The sequence below is a fragment of the Pieris brassicae genome, chromosome 7 (assembly GCF_905147105.1).
Source record: "Pieris brassicae chromosome 7, ilPieBrab1.1, whole genome shotgun sequence".
Classification (NCBI taxonomy): Eukaryota; Metazoa; Arthropoda; class Insecta; order Lepidoptera; family Pieridae; genus Pieris; species Pieris brassicae.
Window position 1 is genome coordinate 5241713 of NC_059671.1, and position 21410 is coordinate 5263122.

The 21410-nt window shown below is 34.2% G+C and overlaps 1 protein-coding gene across 4 annotated transcripts in view; it reads right to left on the reverse strand.

Annotated features, from left to right (window-relative positions):
• The window catches only part of LOC123711911 (inactive angiotensin-converting enzyme-related protein-like), a 155396-nt gene that overhangs the window by 83676 nt on the left and 50310 nt on the right, over positions 1–21410 (reverse strand). The window contains exon 2 of one of the 4 annotated variants that reach the window (XM_045664767.1): positions 14489–14566. The exons of 2 other annotated variants lie outside the window; for them this stretch is intronic. The gene's annotated coding sequence lies outside the window, so the exon portion shown is untranslated. Of the gene's footprint in view, positions 1–14488; positions 14567–20719; positions 20738–21410 lie in introns of those variants that run through there. One more of the 4 variants, XM_045664768.1, reaches the window with a different exon arrangement.

Here is a 21410-nt window from a genome sequence, read left to right on the forward strand (position 1 = left end):
GATCGAAGGCTTTCGCTATGTCCAAACTAACCGCTAGTGCCTCCCCCTTGGACTCAATTGCCTCTGCCCATCTATGAGTAAGGTATACTAGAAGGTCACCAGCTGAACGACCACGACGAAAGCCGTACTGATAATCGCTAATCAGCTGGTGGCCCTCTAGATAACTCAAGAGCTGGCCATTAATAATGGATTCCATTATTTTGGAGAACAAGGAGGTTATTGCGATTGGGCGATAGTTGGATGGATCAGTGCGATCGCCTTTTTTAGGGATCGGATGTATCGAAGCGGTCTTCCAGCACTTCGGGACAGTGCCGAGCGAGTACAGGTACCGGAAAAGGCGCGTCAGGACCGGAGCCAACTCAGGAGCACATGTACGCAGCACAATTGGAGGGATACCATCCGGCCCGCTCGACTTATGAATGTCCAAGGAAGATAGTGCTCTGCGAACAGCACGTTGCTGGAATGTGATTTCCGGCATTGAGTTATCACACCGCGAAATCGCCGGTGGTGATCTCCCCCGGTCATCCAAAGTCGAGTTGGACGCAAAGAGACAGCCCAAGAGGTCGGCCTTCTCCTTCGCAGTGTGGGCGAGCGAGTCATCCTCTCTGTGCAGCGGTGGTATCGATGGCTGACAAAAATTCCATTGTACAGCTTTTGCGAGAGACCAGAAGGCTCGGGTCCCAGAAGGGAGTTGGGCCAATCTCTCGCCAAATCTGGCGATGTGCTCTGACTTTGCCTTAGCGATTTCCCGTTTGAAGGACCTGGAGGCTGAGTTATATGCTTTTTTATGTTCGCTGGTAATGGCATCACGAGATATCGCCGCCTCCGCCCATGCATTAAAGCATTCTCGCTTTCGACGCGATGCCGCCTTGCAAGAACGCTTAAACCAGGGCTGTGACCTGCCACCGATCGGCACCGCAGAGAATGGAATAAAAAGTTCTATGCCCTGCAGAACCACTTCGGCGACAGAGGCAGCGACGGAATCTGGAGCTTCCGACGAAAAGCACATAGGCCCCCAAGGGTAGGACGCAAAGAAAGACCGCATCCCATCCCAATCTGCTGACCGATAGTGCCAAATACGACGACAACCCGAAAAACGGGGCCGAGGAGGGCGCGTAGTAGGCACAGTACTCCGGACCACACAATGATCCGATGAACCCAATGGCGGGTCAACAGAGACTTGATAGGTCTCCGGATGTGAGATCAGCAGAAGGTCCAACAAAGAGGGTTTATGACCATCCACATCTGGTATTCGCGTAATCGCAGGGACCATTTGTGACAGGTCGTAAGCTAAAGCAAAGTCGTGAAAGGATCTTCCCGCGTGATCGGTGGTTTCCGAGCCGAGCCAATCGGCATGGTGAGCGTTAAAATCGCCAAGTATCACGATTTCAGCGGTAGGAACCCCTTCGAGCAGGGAATCTGTAGCCATTTGGATGTGCTCAATGAGTCGCTCAGTTTCGGTATTTCCGCTATGGGACCTATATAGGCATGCGTAGAATCGCGGATGGTCATCGCAGTCTACGCGCAGCCAGAGGCTAGATAGGTCCCTTCCTTCAAGCGACCCGAGGCGACGAGAACAGATATCCTCTCTGACGTACACGCAAACTCCCGCCCGCGGCACAAATGAATGTTCCAATTTGTACCCCGGGTAGGAGAGGTAGGAAGTATCAGCCGGGAAGTAAGGAAGAATAAGGCCGGCTTCGCAGTTTCGAGGTGAAAGTGAACCGCGTTAAGATTAGAGTTTAGCCCCCTAACATTGGTAAAGTCCACTGAGAGCGTGGAAGGGGATGCCTTCGGTAAATTCTTCCGTTTGCCCCGAGATCGAAACTTATAGTTGTTTGAGCAGTTTTTGCCCACCCCAGAATACGAAGGGCAGCCTGTGCATCCACCACCGAATACTGATTGTTCCGATGATGGACGCTCAGAGGGGGATTCTCCACAGCGGAAACGTGTGGTACCCCCCTGGGGTAATCTCTGTTTAAACTGCATCTTCATATTCTGGGGGAGGGGGGAATTGATGGGCTCCGGGAGTCTCACTCACCGCAAGAAACGCGAGTACAATAAGATGAACCTATTGCATCACTTCACGCCGGTTTTCTGTGAGACAGTGGTACTGCCCCGGTCGTGCCTGCCCGATTGGCTGAAGCCCGAAAGCAACAGCATGGCACTCCCACTATTTTATTTAACAGAAAGATACGAAATATTACTTTAGTTAAGTGTGCATACAGGTTTAGTTTTTTTTTATGAATATGGGCTATATTATTATAAACTGCAGAGCTATTTAAGCTTGAAATATTTTAGTCGGCAGGTGTGCAGACTCCAATGACATCCTTTTCATAACTTTCTTACTCAGATGGGTCTGTCAAACCCCTTTGTGGTGGGGAGTAACCTTTCTTTGCCTTGTGTTGTGGAAAAAATGGTCGGCAGTGACGAGGTTTGGAATGCAGTGGTATCCTTCTGTGAGCATGTTACAGAAGGAGACAGCAAAACGAGAGAGGGAGCCCTTTAGGACGAATCCTACGGGTATAAGACGGGGAGAAAATAGGAGAAGATATGCCCGTCTCCTACCTCCTATGTAGTGTGTACTGCACCGGAGGTTTGTAAGGGTATCATGCCGTTGAGGTCCCGGTAGAATGCGACAGCGACACCGGAGCCTCTGTAACGCGGCTTTGTAGGAACTACCCGAGGTGGTTTTAGTGGGTATTGTTCACCCAGTCTCTAAATAGCAGAGATTTTGGCGTGGGTCGAGTCCCACATACCCCTGCAACCTTTGAGGGCAGGGGATGCGCAAATGCATTTCCACCTCGGATATCAAAAAAAAAGGGTCTGTCGTAGAGGAACTACGAGAGAATGTACAACCGCTCCGATCTACGTGATTTTATATTGTGTATGAACCACTGCTGTTACATTGATATAGATTTGACCCCAAGGTTAGTGTCGATAACTTGAATAAACTCATTGATCGGCCGAGTTAACATTCCACGAAGTCTAATGACGTATCAATCAAAACGCGATGTCTCCAGTTAGGTATTGATAAAATATTTATTATTCACACCGGATGTTGATCAAACCGACCGATAAATTCGCGGAATTAACAACAAATTAATAGTTATTTCAATGTAGAAATAACATATATATGATTTAATATTCTTTTCTCTTAGTGTCTTAAACATATCTCAGTGTCTACCCTGAAACGCGCGGTATCTTTATTACTGCTAAGGATGTATACAACTTCTCGAACTTAGCCACCGGTTTGACTGGAGGATCCTTCCTTTAGGTCAGAGGATCTGTTCACCATCCTTCTTCCATAATTAATAGTTTAACATGTTTAATTTAATATTATTTGGTTTTACAATTATTTATTACATTATCAGTATATGTGTTTATCTGTTTAAAAAGTTATATTTTAATTACACCTTGCTTCCAGGTCAATAGAGACCAATCCAGAATTCATTACAATTAAACTAATAGACAATATTTATGAATTAGGGACACGATATAAATTAAAATGTGACATAATTCCGCGGCTCAGCTCATTCGTTTGTTGCCCGAATAACCGAAGGATTATCGACATTAAAACAATAATTTGAATATTTACATGTATTTTATTAACGTAGACTGGTTCATCAACTATAAAATTACGCATTAATATTCGGTAAAACTATATCAAATTTTCATCGAAAAATAAAGTTTTCGTCAAATAATAACAGCGATTAAAATATTTCTTTACCTGTCTCTGAAATTCGAATCGAAAACTTTGAAGGCATCGTTAAAACCGAATACTTTAAAAATGTCTTGAATCCATTGAAATTTTGTCCCTCAATACTTTTAGTGAACGTTCGGTCTATTTAGGGCACGTTAATTTACATAGCACGAATTCAGTAGTAAATTGGAGCGGTCTGTTTCGAAAAAAATGGATCCAAATCGGAATGAACTAATGAAACTGTGGGCTACGATGTTTATTCTGTGGAAATAAAGTCGTATTACCTTTGCTACAGATATTCTGCAATGGTTTGTTTCGAGATATTTTTTTTAAAGATCCCAAAAATACATTGACATTGACACTATAACACAGTATGGCCATATTCTTTGACCGAAGAAGAAGAAATAATTTAATAAAACTAGGCAAAGATTAGAAAGCATTCCCACCAGTAATTTCGAATTAATTGCTGAGGCGATCCCAAAAGTTTACGACGTATATTAGCTACGTATATTAACTAAAAATTGCATAAAAACCGTCAAGTTCAGTATTGCTCTCGCTATTGGAAGTTGAAAAATGAGATGCGGCAGCTTAGGAGTACGCCTGTGTTACTATTTATCCTCTATTCGAATGGGTTTTTGTTTTATTTGTATATGGACACGGCCAGTGAGATCCATGTAACACTAAGTCGTTTAATTTATTCAGTCCCTACTTAGGACTTCCTGTTGTAAGTTATTACGTAATTAGCTAACCTGATAAGACCTTCTAGTAACTATATCAATATCACAAGTCTTGTGTTGTAATTTTTTTAAACCGTACCAAACAATATTATATTATAAACCATTTATTACTTGTGCATTTGTGTTTGCATGAGATGGCATAGTCAATGTATTTATTTAAAACATAAAAGATTTGTAATATTGATATGGTCACTATAAGATGTTAGGTTACCTAATTACGTAATAACTTAAGACAGAAAGTCCTTTAAGTAGGCACTGAATATAGTAACTGACTTGGATCTCGCAACCTTTTTTTGTAGATGAATTGGTTTTTTGACAAGTTATGTTTTTGGATAGCATATATTTATATCTGTGCCGATTTCTATAGTACTACTATATATAAAAAATAAACATTTTTTAATACTCTAGAAGAGCAGGAAAACCTTATTATATTTTAGTTAAAAATTAAAAGCGTAAACAAACTGTAAACCATCGTCACACACTTAATCCAGTAAAAAAGTATTTTCTTTAAATGTGTAAAAGTTATGTTAATAAAAGACAATAGAATATGAGCTTTTTAGTTTTTACCACACTCATAAATTGTATTCATTCTCTTTTCCGATAATGTCCAATAACATGTCACTTAGATTTCCGAACTGATCAATAAATCAAGTTAGTTTTTTGTTAATCCAGCGTCGCAGCCCAACTATCCCTAATGTTATCTTAGTTAGCTTAGTAAGCTAACAATTAAACAGCATTGGAGCAGTCGGTATAATCGATATAACTCGAGTTTGTCATTAAAATTTTCAATATTCAATATTAGAATTTTTTTAGTATTTCATTAGTATAGTATTTTTTTATAATAGCTAATAATGAGTACTACGATTCATACTTTAACAGATACAATATACACACATTGATATTTTAAAGGAAAATATGAAATAATCATTCTATGATCAATTTCGATTTCCGTCATCGAACAAATTGATTGATTAGCTGAGCAACAGCTGCTGCCAACAGAACAATTTAGTTTACAAACATCTATTGATGTTTACAAAGCTAATTTTTTTACACTTTAAATGTAAGTAGGGGAAGATATTTCGTATCATCTTGACAACTCTTTCAAACGAAACCAATTCGTATGAGATGATATATTGTTTTATTTTCAATATCAACTATTCCAACCAAAATCAAGAGCTATCAAACTATTTTATCAAGCTAAAACGTGACATATGAATACGCGTACTAAATATTGTCACATTATACATACTACTAAGCTTTTAACGGCGATTCACGGAACACTAATAGCAGCAGGGTTTCGTCATCGGATGTCAAGGCAGAATACGAATTTTTCATTCCACCCGTATCACCTAGACGTCTGGCATTCCACAACTGAGCGTTTTTTAAGGTAGTTTCCGCGCACCACCTCTATGTGGATCCCACTGAAGTATTTCTGAACCAATTCAACTATGCGACCTTCAACAGCATACCAATTCTTTAAGGCCGGAAACGGCTTACTGCTAATGTGAGTGTCAATGGGTAGCGTTATCACTTAACATTACTGAATAATATTTTTCTATCCCATTGTATATGTGTTGTGACAAAGTATTGTGTGACAATGAGTATAAATACACATATGAGAATTAGTTATTGATATAAAACGTTATTATACACTATAGAATATGGAAGTTTTCCTATTCAAAATACTAGGTGTTCTATCAAGTTTTACGATCCTTCTTGCTAGCACAAAAAGTAGTGTTATAGAGATAGGAATCCTATACCTCTGATGATTCAAGTTAGTTTCATCACCAGTATTGAAATCGAAATAAAAACCTTAATTTTTCACTTATTGAATTTCAGAACCATTTATTTTTAATTCGAAATTTAAACTTATATTTTTCGTCATACAAAAAGCATGTCCACAGACTAAATTTGTAACCCGATGTAACTTTTGTGGCACATCATGGCACATCAGCATCCATAATGATATCGAACTCATACCATGCTCAGTTTCGTATTTAAAATGTAAAGTTCGATATTTAAGTGCTTTGAAGTGTGAAACTCCTAATTGTTCCATTTTATCTGAACTAGGACATGTCTCCGTTCATTGTCCGAACTAAATATTTGACATAAAAAAGTAAAAATGAAATGTATTGTAGGGATAAAACTGAATGGCAACATTGTGTAGATATTTTTGGCTGCGTTCATATTGTTCATAGTTTACTGCTAGGTTTTTTTCTAATTTAACAGTTATTGTTCGGTGGCCTGCAATATTTGAAATTAATATCGGTCAATATTTGTACAGTATTTTGTGAATAAAGTGTTGAGATAAACCTTAGTTTACGATATTTTTAAGAGTATATTTCAATTGTATTATGGTCATCTACTTATCTATTTTTTTATTTATTGAAACCCAACAGAGACCGTGAAGTATATAACGATATGAAAAATGCAGGTGCCATTTTTTTATTTATTACGTCTGTTGATATAATCGGATTAATACCGGCAGCTGACAGAACACAAATACCTTCCGTATCACCTCGACAACCGTCGTTCCACTGAGCGTCTTGCAAGGCATTTTAATTTAGTGATCATTTCATACCAAATACGCTTACGCAAATCCTTGGTGGAAGGTTTATAAAGAAAAGCGAAGTTGAAATCGCCTAAATGCTACGTACATAAAATTAATAGATATTTCTCTTCCATGTGATATACTCTTGTTACGATCACGGAATAACAAGCAAAGTTATTTTAATGGTCTAAATATTTTCAGGAAGTCGTTAAGTGACAAACAAAGGGGAGACGGGTTGTAACTCTGCTTTACTGCCAAAGAAATGTAGTTTTATGTCGATTAAAGATTGTGACATACAAATTACTTGAACATCGTTTGATTCTAATTCCAACATTTAAGACAACTAATTTAGTGGCATTGTATGTAATGGCGTTTCAACGCAAAAACTTAAATTTATAAACGTTATAAGATATTCAAAATTCATATTAAATTTTAATAGAATTTCAATTATTTCAACTATGATTCCTAATTTAATATTTAAAAGTGTTTTTTGTAAACATAACAATACTGTTATTTTACAAAGTATTTTTTTAGTGTTTAAACAAATAATAAATGTATTATGTTTATTAGTAATTATAACAATAAATTATACAGTATTTACAATTTTTAACCTGCATTAAAAATTAATAAAAAGAAAATTAAAACAAATTTAAAGAGTTTTTGTAGTTCCTGTGGCAGTGTACCTTTAACGCTGGCAGCATTTCCTCGCTGTATTGCGATACTTATTCGTTGAGCACCAGCTCTGGCTCCCAGTACTATCTACCAGGCGCCAACTTAAATCTTTGATTTATAAGTAATTGATTACATTTATAATTTGTAAGTATTTTGCTATTATTATATTCAACAAATAGTAGGTGTAACCCTCAATTTCATACGCAGTGCCAAGACCGCCTATTCCATTTCATGTCATGTAAAGAAGTTTAATATTCCTATATTGTTTGCGATTCAGGCAGTACGGGCCTCCGTTTGGAGTTATGCCAAGATGCGGACGCTGCGAAAAATCCCAAGGATACTACGAGAGTAGATTAAGGAATCGAAGTGTAGGCAGTGTCGCACATTTTGCCACACACGTGCTATATTTTAAACAGGAAAATACGGAAACGCCTCTGCTCTGATTTTTAACCTATAAAAACAAGAGGCATCGTATGCAATATTTTTACTTAACAGCAAATGTATGTATAAATCAATAGTTAGTATATAAATACTGAATATAGATTTATAAAAAGAAATATTGATTACATAAGGAATGGTTTTATTTATAAAAATAAACTCAAAAACACTTGTACAAACAAGTCTCAAATGTCAACACCCATAATTCAGCAATAAGTATATCAACGTACTTATTCAATTAATTTAAATTAAAGGCCGGTAACGCATTTACTAAAATGGGTGTCCATCGGAACGCAGCCCGCGTTGACTGCATTTCACTAATAAAACATATATAGTTCAGATGTGAAAAGCTCGGCCAGAAGGTTTGCCTCAGTAAGACCACGAAAATTCTCTAAATTAAAAATTTCTTTATTCTTGATAGTAATATAAATAATTAATTAATCATGTTCATAATTAAATTCCTTCTACACGACTTCACGAATCCTTGACATCAGTAACCGGGTTAACATAAAATGTAGATTACGCATAGACATATAATACAGACAACGTTTATAGTTTTTATACACGATATAATGAATGGTTAAAACAGTCATAGATAAGGAAAATTATACGCTTGTTTTGTTCATCTACGCTTGTACGTATCACATGTAATATCATGTAATCTTTGTAAAAAAAATATCAATGCCTTACTACATTTTAGATCTAGGTCTCAGATCTGTATTCCGTATCTGTTTTATGATCATTTGTTTATCTAATAGGCAAGTTGATCAGCCTCCTGTGCCTGATACACACCGCCGATTTTTTGGATCTAAGAGTGCACACAGGAAGGACCTCAGGAATGAGAGTCGTACACTCCATATAGTCTATAACAAATATATATTTTATACACAGGTTTCTTGGTAAGGGGTTTGCATCAGGTGCGTCAAACAAAGTTTACATCATTGTAAATAAGATCGTTTACATACGTTTGTATTATTTATTTTACAAGCAAAATTACTGATTTAATACATATTTTAATTCACAATAATTTGAAATAATATTAATTAAAAGTTGCGTTACAGCATGTAGTATAGTCCCCTCTATGTATCATATGCCATGAAACCATAGTAATGGGATCAAAATCTTGAAAAACCGCATGGCTTTGAGAAACCTGACGACACCTTCAGGTGTTTTCTATATATCCTGTTACATGGGGGCCTTAAACCTTGCGCAATAATTAATCTTTAAAATTAAATTAAACTAGGACTAGCTTATATTTCATTTAAGTATACAATGTAAATATATTTGTAGGCACATTCGCGTGAACATCGAGACATGTTTTTGATAGCTAACTGTATTACTGCCGCCCTTTCCTTGAAAGACCCTAAGTTGAATTGGTTCAGAAACACTTCATGGGGCTCGTTACACATAGTGGTAGTGCGGGGCAAAAACTGCCTTAAAAAACATTCAGTTCGATTTCGTATTCTGCCTTGACATCGCAATACTGTAAATAATAACTGAGATATCCTTTTAAATATATTATAAAAAAAATCACGAATAAATGATTAATATAGACAAACAACCAATTATTCAATAACACTTGATTACAATGTCTTTAAGGAACACAAGTAATCCGCAAAACATTAAATCGAACGCAGCGTATTGACGTAAATGAAAAATTCCACGAATAGTGGGACTTCATTCACTGAAACCTACGCGGTACAGTTTTCTTTCAATTGCTCGTGAGTGAGTTAATCACGCATTGAATAAAAACTGACGATTTTTATGATGTAGGACATTCATATTTAAGTCATTCAAAAATGTTCGCTTTTAAGATATCTACAAATTCGCATTAATCTGTTGATAAGCAGGTATCTAGTTATATGTAATTTTCTTTTTAAGCAAAAAGGTTAGGTCTTTTATGCTTTTTGACATATACCTTACTTAAACGAGCAACAAAGAAAAATCTTGTATTGCAGGATTCAAATACACGTCTGGTTGAGTATTATTTATAAATAAATAAATTGACCGTTAATGTTCGGGTCTAAAATGTTTATTACAATAAAATACATTTTTATGAATGAATCATAGACAACAATGCATCTTTCCGTCCTCCAACCAGTAATTGCATAAGGTAAGCTTAGTGCAGGGTTCGAACAGACGTTTGGTTTGATGATTGCTTAATTATTAATAATCCCGCTTATAACACGGTACTCTTATTACGCGATTTCAGTACCTCGTACAACACAAATCCCCCATATAACGCGGAGAACGTTATATTTCTTTATTGTACAATTAAGACATGACACACATTTCGTTCATAATAGGCTTTTCTTAATATACGATTTTAATCCCCTTTATCAAGAAAACTTGAACGTTTATTGTTAGTACATACATAACGCCTTGTATGGGATCAAACAAACGCGTCATGCGAGAATATACCTACAACGCGTTTCCTATAACGCAGAAACAATCTACCGTGTTATAGGGGTGATTGCGTATAAAGAGGTTTCATATATACTCATATAGAAATCATTAATTTAACAAATAAGGTCTTATTGTTTCGTAAGTAAATTGAAATTAATGCAAACAATTGTGAAACTCACTTCATTAATTCAACGTGGAACTAAAAAGCAATTTTCAGAGTTGAATCATTAATCAAAAATAATCATTTCAACAAATATTGGTTCGAGTCGGTGCCGTTGATAATGAATTTGTTTTATTAGATGATAGCTTCATTAATTTTGGAGTTAACAATTACAGGCACGCGATCATGACTGGTAAAAACAAGACATTTGGATGGAAAGGATAAATAAGTACTTGGCTTTGCGTAAAAAGCTTATAGAGTCCTCTTAATATAGAAATTAAAACGGTCAAACAGTTTATATACATACAAAACGAATCTGTTTTTGTAAATATTACATAACATTTGTATCAATTCCTGCTACAGAATAGACGCCATAAAAATAGACCACAAAAATATCTGTGTTGCAAATCCGTCTTGAATAAATCCCATTACAAATTTATGTTATAACACGGGAAGCTGATATTAATGGGTTCTTAATGTTCAATTTAACGATTGGGCCATGGTCACTTAAACCGAAGATAATCGGACATGTGTTCGACGTCTAATTCGATGACATCATGTCCATAAAATCATAAAACAGATCCTCTAAAAGTATTTTTTAGAAGGGCTTATGGCTGGACAAGTTGACACTGTGTAGCGACTTATCCGTAGCTATACTCTACGTTTTTGTGATGAAAACTTATCCCCTACACCCCTGATAAAAGCTTAAAATTAAGCTGGGAAACCTTCTATAGATATTAGCATGCAATTAGGCAAATGCCGACATAACAATGTCAAAGGAAGCCAATAACAACGTATTTAACTCATTATCTAGTTAAATTCAATTACATTAAATTTAACAAGCTTTTAATGACAAATGAACAGAACTATGAATATATTTTATCTTTATTTCAGATACTATATTATCATAATGAAATTCAGTTGAAACCGTTGGTTAGTAAAATATGATTGTATTTTTCTGAATAATCACGATTCAATCAATCCAATTCAACGATTTCAATATGAATGAATCAAGACCAAAAAGTTTGATGAACTGTGAGTATTGCGTTAAAAATTTAATTACAGTTTGACAGCCCTACCCATTGGTTTAACTTTGAGTCGCTGTGTAATCAGTTTAAGTAAGTGGAACACAGCTGGCACTTTGAGAAAGCCAACTGTATTAAAACTGTACTTAAAGGTATAATATTCCCCAAGTCCTGCAACATTTAATAATAATAATTTATAAGGTATGAAATTTTGGCAAATGTATGGACGGGCATAGGGCTGTGCTACATTGGAATAAACATTTGGGTATTACGTTAAAGTTGTGTGAATGGAATAATTTAATTAACCTAAACTTTTAAACTAACATTAGGAGAATTTCATAATAAAAAAATTGTCCAAACTCTAGACCCCTTTTTAAAAACTAATTGTCTAATTGCAATCCTTCGATATGATGCAAACGTTTTAACTACATCAGAAGCCTAAGATATATCTCTCTTTAGTTTTGATTTTAATTTAATATAATTATAAAAAGTAGAATTAAATACGAGAATTAAAGAATAGCAGGGATTGTTTAATGCATTAAGCAAATTCTGAGGTGTGGTTAAATCACAGCTTCGCACGATTTAAATTTTGAAGGTACCTCCAGGTGAAGCTTATCAATGTGACAAAACCCACAAATCGATGCATGGGAGGATCACAAGGCTGATCAACTACTTGTTTATAAATAAAATCATTTCGGAATCTAGCGATGTATTACTATTATTATTTAATATCTATTTTATATTATATTATATATTTTAACGTAATTACTATGACTGTATATTAAATATTATTGAGATAAAAAAGTACTTACGAGATACTTCATTAAGCTAAATGCATAACACGGTTTACTATTTCTACATGCTTCAATTATTATTTATCAATTATCACCCTGCCCGTGAGCTCCCCTTAAAATGTCACTAAGCAAAAGTGAAATTCATAAAATGTCATCCATCCAATTACTTTCAAGCGAAACCTTTCAAGACGAATTATAACAAGAAAATCTCAGCACCTGAGTTATTTTCGGACAACTGGGTCAAGAGTTTAGCATTTTTTATTAATTCTGGATGTAATACAAAGTTTTATTGTATCCAGTATTGTGTATCAAATTTAAATTTGTATTTTTTATATATATTTGTTAATTTTATATATTTTGTTAATTCAGTTTATTAACTTAGTTGAAATACAATATTACGTCATTGCAAATGTTAAGTTTTTACTTAATCTGTGGGGAAAATATTACTCTGTGACTAGAATGTGAATTGTCAAACCAGTAGAAGATGGCTCCGACAATGTAATTTTTAAAAATATATAGCTAAAGCACAATTATATTGTAATTAATATAATATATGATAAGCCTGATTATTTTAATAACAACCATTAATTAATAAGCTTTTCTTTATTAAATTAAAGTATAAAAATGCGCACGTTAAATCCAGTACCTATTTGAAGTTTTATTTTATTTTGATTCAGTCTATGAGCTGTGTTGTCATTAAACAAGAGTGTTAAGTGAAAATTCGTTAGTTAACTGTTCTATAAAAGTCTTTATATCGTTCGTGTTTGTATTTACAGAAAGTAGACTAAAACGATGTTCAGTCACCTGAAAACATTACTTTGGTTACATCAAAATGCCTAATTGCACAGAACCCAGTAAAAACGTGAAAGAACGCGACCTTGTCTACGCCGGTAAAGTTTCCGACTTTCTTTGGCAGAAGTAATTTTTGAAGCATGAGAAGCGATATCAAAAGTTTCTTTCACTCGTAAAAAATTAGTGAATAAGCGACGTATTGTTTGAGTACGTGTTTGTTTGTCTCCGGTGACGAATAAAGTTAGAAAACTTTTTAAAATCTTACTTAGACACAGATTAAGACTGGTGACAACAATAAAATACTTACAAATTGTATAAGGCACACAGTTAGACCAGGACCTTAGAATCGTTTGAATCATTTATTAAAATTTTCACGTATTACATTTCAAGCAAAATCAATAAATGTTACTATAAATACATAAAGCAACTCAAATCTTGAATTTCAATCCAAATATACCAAACTAATATTTGAATTGCTCTATTTGTTCAAACATCTGAGACGCTCCGGTAATAATTTGTATTGGATTTAATGTGAAGTGCTTTTATAAACTTTATAAGAGCTACGAAAAATAAATTAGGCATTAAATTGCTTTATCTATAATGCTGAAACAATTTAAAGGAATTTTTTTAAACAAATTTGTTTTTTTGTTATTAGGCTCTATAAACTGCTTTCACTCTATCGTTGTTACTGGGCAAAAAATATAACCTTAAAGGTTATGCAGGTTGATGTCGAAATGGATAAAATAACTCAATGAGTCTTTTTAGGTCTGGGCCTCAGATTTCTGTATGTTTTATGATAATTTGTCAATCTAATAGGCAAGTAGGTGATCAGCCTTCTGTGTCTCACTCACGCTATCTACTTTTTGCGTCTAAGGCAAGCCGGCTTCCTCACGATGTTTTCCTTCACCGTTCGAGCTAATGTTAAAAGCGCACAAAGAAAGTCCATTGGTGCACAGCCGGGGATCTAACCTACGACCTCAGGAATGAAAGTCGCACGCTAAAGCCACTAGGCCAACACTGCTCTAAACGGATTGGTAAGAATAAAATCATTTTAATATTTTTATATACCTATCAAAGAAAGCAATAAACTATCTGAAATTAGTTGAGAAACATTAAGGGTAGTGTTACTTATATATTTAAGATATATTACAGATAGGTCCATAACTTCATCATACTATCTAGATTTTAAACACTACGACATGTTAACAACATTATTTTGTTCTTTTGTTGCTAGGCAACCAGCTAGTAGTGAGCGGATCTCGGGCGCCTCATAGTGACTTGGAAGAACCTGAAACGGTGATAGTCTTGGATTATGTATTAATGTAATTCCACCTTTTTCATCAAGAGCAATCAGTATCTCATAATTTTTCTATGAATATTAAACATGATTCATTCATAACATGGTGAACTATAAATCCGAAATCCGAAAACACGTCCGATTCCTTGCTCCAAATTTAAATGAGATAATAACATTAACAAAATTGATTGAGATATAATTCCGCGGTTCGCGTATTAGAACCATTGTGGTTAAATCGTTTACACGAGCCGCGATAAATCAATTAATTTAAACCATATATTAATTCAGATAATTACCTTTATGACGTATGAATTGTATCGTTTCCGAACGGGTTTGGCGTGTATGTGATATTCACGATTCCTTTTGTGTGATGCCTTAAATGTAGATACACGTTTAATTAATACAATTAATAATTGAAATCATTGATTTTGTTCACTGATTTTTAAATTTACAAAACTCTTTTTCACGTTCTGACAGAAGGTATTATAACGGAGTCAACCATCATGGGTTGAGTGTTCGAAATAAATATTAATAATGTTTAAATTTCCACTTAAAGTATACAAGTTCATTGCGGCATCAACGCGGTACCCAATATGTTAGTACTAATATAATCCCAAGGGCGGTGAAGTCAGGTACAAAATATGATGACTGATATGAGGCGGCTTATTTAGCACGAGTCACGTGAGCTTAGACTTTATATATTTTTTTAATATTAATATTATGACTTGTACACCGTAACTTCCTACAAAACTATTTGGGTAGTGATTTAAAAGTAACAATCTGAACGGCAAAAAAAACTTGAATAGAAACTAAAAATAAACAAAAATAAAAACATCTATAGAAAGGAAATATACACATCCTCTTCAATTATCATCTTATAATCGCAAACGCAACGTATATCATGTGCTTAAAACAGGCATGAATTTCTTTATCTTCTTCTATATATATATATTTTCTGTGATCGTAATTAAACTCCTGAACGGCTGGACCGAATTTATTAAAATAAATAAAGCTTGACATAACTAAGTTTACTCTCGTGTGATGCAATTAAAAATGCATTATTTACCTCATTATCGAACATATATTGCTTGCACTAATTTTCTAACATACATCGGTGAATAAAATGTTCCTTTTATTAACAAAAATCCTCGAAAATCAGGTCGTAATTCCAAAATCAAGATTATTGGTAAGCAAAAAAGGTGGATATTTAACCAACGCGATCTGAGATAATCCTATCTCATTGCAAACACACCGCCCTGAATTCGAATGGCTGGTAAATAAGGTTTGGCCTAAATAAATAAGGTAAAAAGTCTTAAGGGAAGTCTAGTTGCTTTGCATATTTTTAATTTATGCAACCCCCCGGTGGGACCAGGGTTTTATTTCACAGGAAAACTTAATAAACTAATAAGTTAAGGTGAAAAAACGATATTTTAAAGCACTTTAAAACCATTAAGAGTATAAGAGTTCTTATTTTATCAGAAATAAAATACAAAAATAAAGGCCAAAAAATTCCACTTATAAATTTCTCTGGCGATTTCCTTGCTAAACAACCTACGGAACTTATTTAGTCAAAGACCTTAGTCTTAATTGTGACTTTGCATATTAACCTCGATTTTATTCGCAAACTGTCAGCTTTGAAGCGAAAGTCTTTGTGATTAAAATAGATATAAAATCAAGGTTGCCCCGAAAGCGTAAAACGGTCAAAGTAACTGAAGTGAACTCAAATCTCCAAGGAAATAGGTATCATCCATGTCAGACATCATCATAGTAATCCATTTAATTATATGTGGCGGTAGATATATTATATACCTATCGTTCGACTCACTGAACGATTGATTTAAGGACGCATACTATGTGTGGGATCGTTGGTCCATCGAATCGGTGCAGCCGTCGGAACATGAACTCGGCAAGCCCAAACAAACTTTGGAAGGGTCTGGAGGAAGCCATGGTGTTCTAAAAACTAGAAAGAGAACATTTTAGAAAATAAAAGGATTTATTATTATTAAGCCACTGAAAGATAAAGAAAGAAGATAGGGTTTCTGTTCGAGAGTGATTATTCCAATTTTTGATAGAACAGGGTCAAACATTTTAAGTAATACCGCCGCCTATAAACATTCTCAATGCCCGAGAGCTCGCGAGTGCGTTGCCGGCCTTTTAAATTCCTTGAGTACCCGTTGACGAAGGAAAGTATTGCTCTAAGTCGTGTAAATGTTATAATTATATACGAGTAATTTTAAAATTTTAGAAACAAAGACATAAACACTATACATTATTAGTTACAATAATATGAATAAATAGAAATATAACCTATTTCCAAACCGCACCTAGATACATTAACCTAAATTATTTAAGTGTATGATAATATCTTTTATAGCCACTTGAATTCGATCACCTAAAATTTAGTTTGTCTATTACACAACGCGCCAAATTGCTCCGCGAAGTTTCCGAATTACGAAGATCGGTTAAAACCGTAATTATGTGACATTTCAAAATATTAAAAAAAAAATTCAGCCTGGTAAAATTGAGACGTTATGGCCTTTGTATCTAACTATAAACTAACATCATAATCACACTTGTTATATATCATACTAGTATTGTCTTTTGTTAACATAGCCTTTACACATTAAGTTATTTTAAAATTAAAATTATGTAAACAATTATAAGTTTATAATAATAATACATAACTTCAATCCGTTTGTGTTTTCTTAATATATTATACTATATTTATTTAGAGAGGGACGCCTACAACATTTCTAAACTTCTTCAAAATTCTACACAAGGAATCCCGCCTGGCCTGAAGCCCTTGACAGCTCAGTTATGGCTGTTTTAGCAAGCGTGACTCTGCCGGAAATGGGCTTTCCCCACGACTAGCTCATGGGCGTCTCCTGCGAGACTTGCAGTTCACAAAGAATTTAAATGCTATATAATTTCTAAGGCAATGTTTTGTTATCGCTTTTTTAACATAGTGTCAGTAAGCACAACGCCATCTTTTGATGAATATAACTACTAAATTATTCATTTAGAAATTTTACTGTACGGAAAATAATATAGTTATTACAATTATTTACTTTAACAATTATACATGTGCCGACGTTTAACGTGCTTTAAAGTAAGACACGGCCTGACATATGAATTATATATTACTGTTTCTTAAGCTTGTTAAAAATATCATTCCACAAAAATTACACTAACAAATTAATATATTTCCGCGCTGCTTATACCTACTCTATACTATATAATTCTTGAATTATAGGTATATCTTTAAAATAACTCGTTATAAGATGTAATGAAGACTTGGCGTTGATAATTGAACCTTTAAACAAAACAGCTCATTACAATTATCAATCAATATTCTATCATTTGAATTTCAAATTATAAAAATAAACGCCTGTCTTTAATAACTGCGCTTTGACCTACTTAAACGGTAAATATAAATCAAAAATAATCATATATCCTAAATATACCTTAAATTACCGTGAAATCCTTATTATTATTTATGAGTAAGGTCGTGTCACTTTAAACAGTGTTAATAAATGTCTAAGCGTTACATTTGTACATGGGCAAAGGGCAGCGCGCCTTAATATTGAAGGCTGCACAGAGTGCTTAGCACAAGAAATTGAATTTGAATTTCGAATAACAATCTAACACCTATAGAACCATACATTGAGGGCAATGTACCTTTACCAAATTCACGGCAGTTCGAAATATCGTAAAATAGTCAGAATGATTGCCGAATATCCCGACAAACTGCGAACAGAAGGGCCTATAAACTGAACGATCATATAAACATTTAGAGGTATGTTGTAAATAACGAAACAGTTTTATTTGATATCGATACCTAATTTTATTGACTTTGTAGACCGTCCTAATTTTCACAAACAAATTGGTTAAAATTTGCTTCTTTCTATGTAGAAGGCGCGCGGCCCTTCGTTGCCCATGGACACTTGTTACGCTTCGACGTTTATTAACACTGTTCTAAGTGATTCGACCTTACTCATAAATAATAAGGGCACGCGAATCTGGCTTATGTGAATTTTGTTTCATGGTAATCTCTACTCAAATAATTTTGGTATATTTAGAATAAAATTTGATTATTTTTTAATTAAAAATTCAAATTAACGAAATGGTAATGGTACTGAGTTCTTTTATTTAAACATTCAATATTCAATTTTCAACACCGAGTTTTCATAACATCTTGCAACTAGTTAAAGGTATTCCCACTTTGATTCCAATTGAAGAGGAGGGGAAATACTGGCGTATAATCAAAGGTACGAGATCCTGTGAAACAAAAATTGTTTTGGCTTCGCTATTATTTTTATTTATTATTTAGTAACACTTCGTTACACTACAATACAAAAAAAAATTAACATAAATCAAAAGGAGGGCAACTGGCGGCCTTATCGTTTTCGAGCGATCTCTTCCAGGCAATCACTTTGAGTACATAAAAAAATGTATAAATTACATAAGATAGTCAAGAAGTGCAAAAATACATGTTATACACAGTTATTGAGACAAAACAAAACAGGAACAAAAAAAACAAACTAAACTAAATAGGTGATTGAGAAAAACACTTTTTGAACGTTTTGAAGCTGTTTATTATTATTATAAATTTTAAAATTTTCCGACGTTTCGCGTGCTTTTCAGCGTGCGTGGTCACGGTGACTGAAGACAAAAGGTGTTAAATGTCAAAAGTATCACAGCTGCAGAGAAAGTTGTGTTTAAAATTTAGAATTATGTAAATAATTATAAGTTTTTAAGAACAATACATAACTTCAATCCGTTCAAAAAGTGTTTTTCTTAATGTGTAAAAGCTATGTCAACAAAAGACAATACTAAAAAGGTGATACATTAAAAATATTATGTGTTTTACTCCACCGATATAGAAATTATCAGAGGTGATATCTGTTTCAATTAATTACGTATATATCATATATATAAGGTCTCACGGGTATACAAATAAATATTATTAAAAAAAAAAATTTAATATGCATCATGAGGGATTTATGGCATATTTTTTCATCTAACCATTAATTTATCGCTTCACCTGAGAGGCAAAGATTATCTTAAAATGAAAAGAATTTTATCAAAAGGCAGTTGGATAAGAGTTGACCCACTGCCCTCACATGTCACCGTGTTTGAGGAAGCACAAAGATTAATAAAAGTATATGTTTGGGGAGCGTCTATGTGTCTTAGGGTGTCAAAGACTATTTGTCAAATAGACCAAGCGTACAAATAGTGAAAATGACATTCGAAGTTACACATAACTTCGACTTTATTAAGGTTATTTTTGTAGAGAAATTGTATGTGGTTTCAGATTCGCAGTCCACCATCACATTATGTAAAAAATAGCTTATTTTCAAGACCATTTCCATGTGTTTTGGGAAGATTACATCAATCATACAGTGAAATGTGCATTTATCCTATATATATATATATATATATGTTCTATGCACAAATCAAAAATATATATATTAGGGTCAACCGAAGCTCACCTGACGTTAAGTGACACCGCACGCCTATGGACACTCACACTACCAATTGCAAATGGGTTGCCGCCTTTTAGTAATTGGTACGCTCTTATCTTGAAGGGCCCTAAGTCGAATTGATTCGATAATACTTAAATGGGCAGCTAGTTCCACATAGTGGAGGTTCGCGGCAAAAAGTGCCTTAAAAAGAGCTCAGTTATGTAACGACAGACGAAATAATGTATGTAATAAACAATAAATAAATGTTATATACATTAATAAAGATATATATGTAATATTCACTAAATAAATATAATATGTGCCGACAACTTGTAGACTATAGTGTAATTGTATTGAGTTTGTAAATCGCTGTGGTTATAATTCAGAAATATTGTCGAATTAATGAATAATGTTTGAATGAATCTTTGATATAAAAAGCCGACTAGATCCAACCTCAAATTATAAGACCTATCAATGATTATTAATTAAGATAATTGAATTCGTCGTGATCCCTAAAATTCTATTAAAACTTCGCTAATTTTTGGAATAAGTTTTTTTAATATTAATAAAACAATATTCAGCTCCAAATTACGTTTTATGAACTATACTTTTATGACTCATTCAGTTTTAATATCGTTCTAATTTTAAATACTAAAAGATGTTGGTAAAGTATACTTACCTTGCTGATTAAGAAGCCATAATTAATTAGAAACACTTACCTGAAACAAAAAATTGCGTGTTAATTATAATCTAACCTTTATTCGTTGACATAATATTTCTTAATTGACAAGAAGAGGTCATTTCTGAGTCTGCCGCTGTCATCATTTGTCACTGTCGCTGTCATTTTCTGCCATCGGTTTTTTTAAGTCATCGATTTCGGGGCTTTTCTTTCAACGTAATAATTATGCACATAGAACAAAAAGCGAACAACAAAATGAACTTCATCAGTGAACGAGCTGGGTTTAAATACATGAGTGAAGTCGCTCGCTTATAAATTGTCGTTTGAAGTAAATATAGCCTTAGTGAATCATTTGCGTTAATTACACACACGTAAGAAAACAATTTTTTTACCGGATTAAAGCTTTTTGTATTATGTTAAACTTATAATTAATTTACATAATTTTAAATTTAAGATGACGGGCTTTTGCAGAAATGACTCACGGTGTCTGCAGAAACCCATCATCTTTTAGTCGATACCAACTCCGGGGAAATAAATACCGATAAGACAACTTGGTCTACAGCTGTGATACTTTTGACATTCAACACCTTTTGTCTTCAGTCACCGTGACCACGAACTGTAAAGCAGGCGAAACGTCGGAAAATTTGAAATTTAAAATTATGTAAAATAATCATAAGTTTATAATAATACA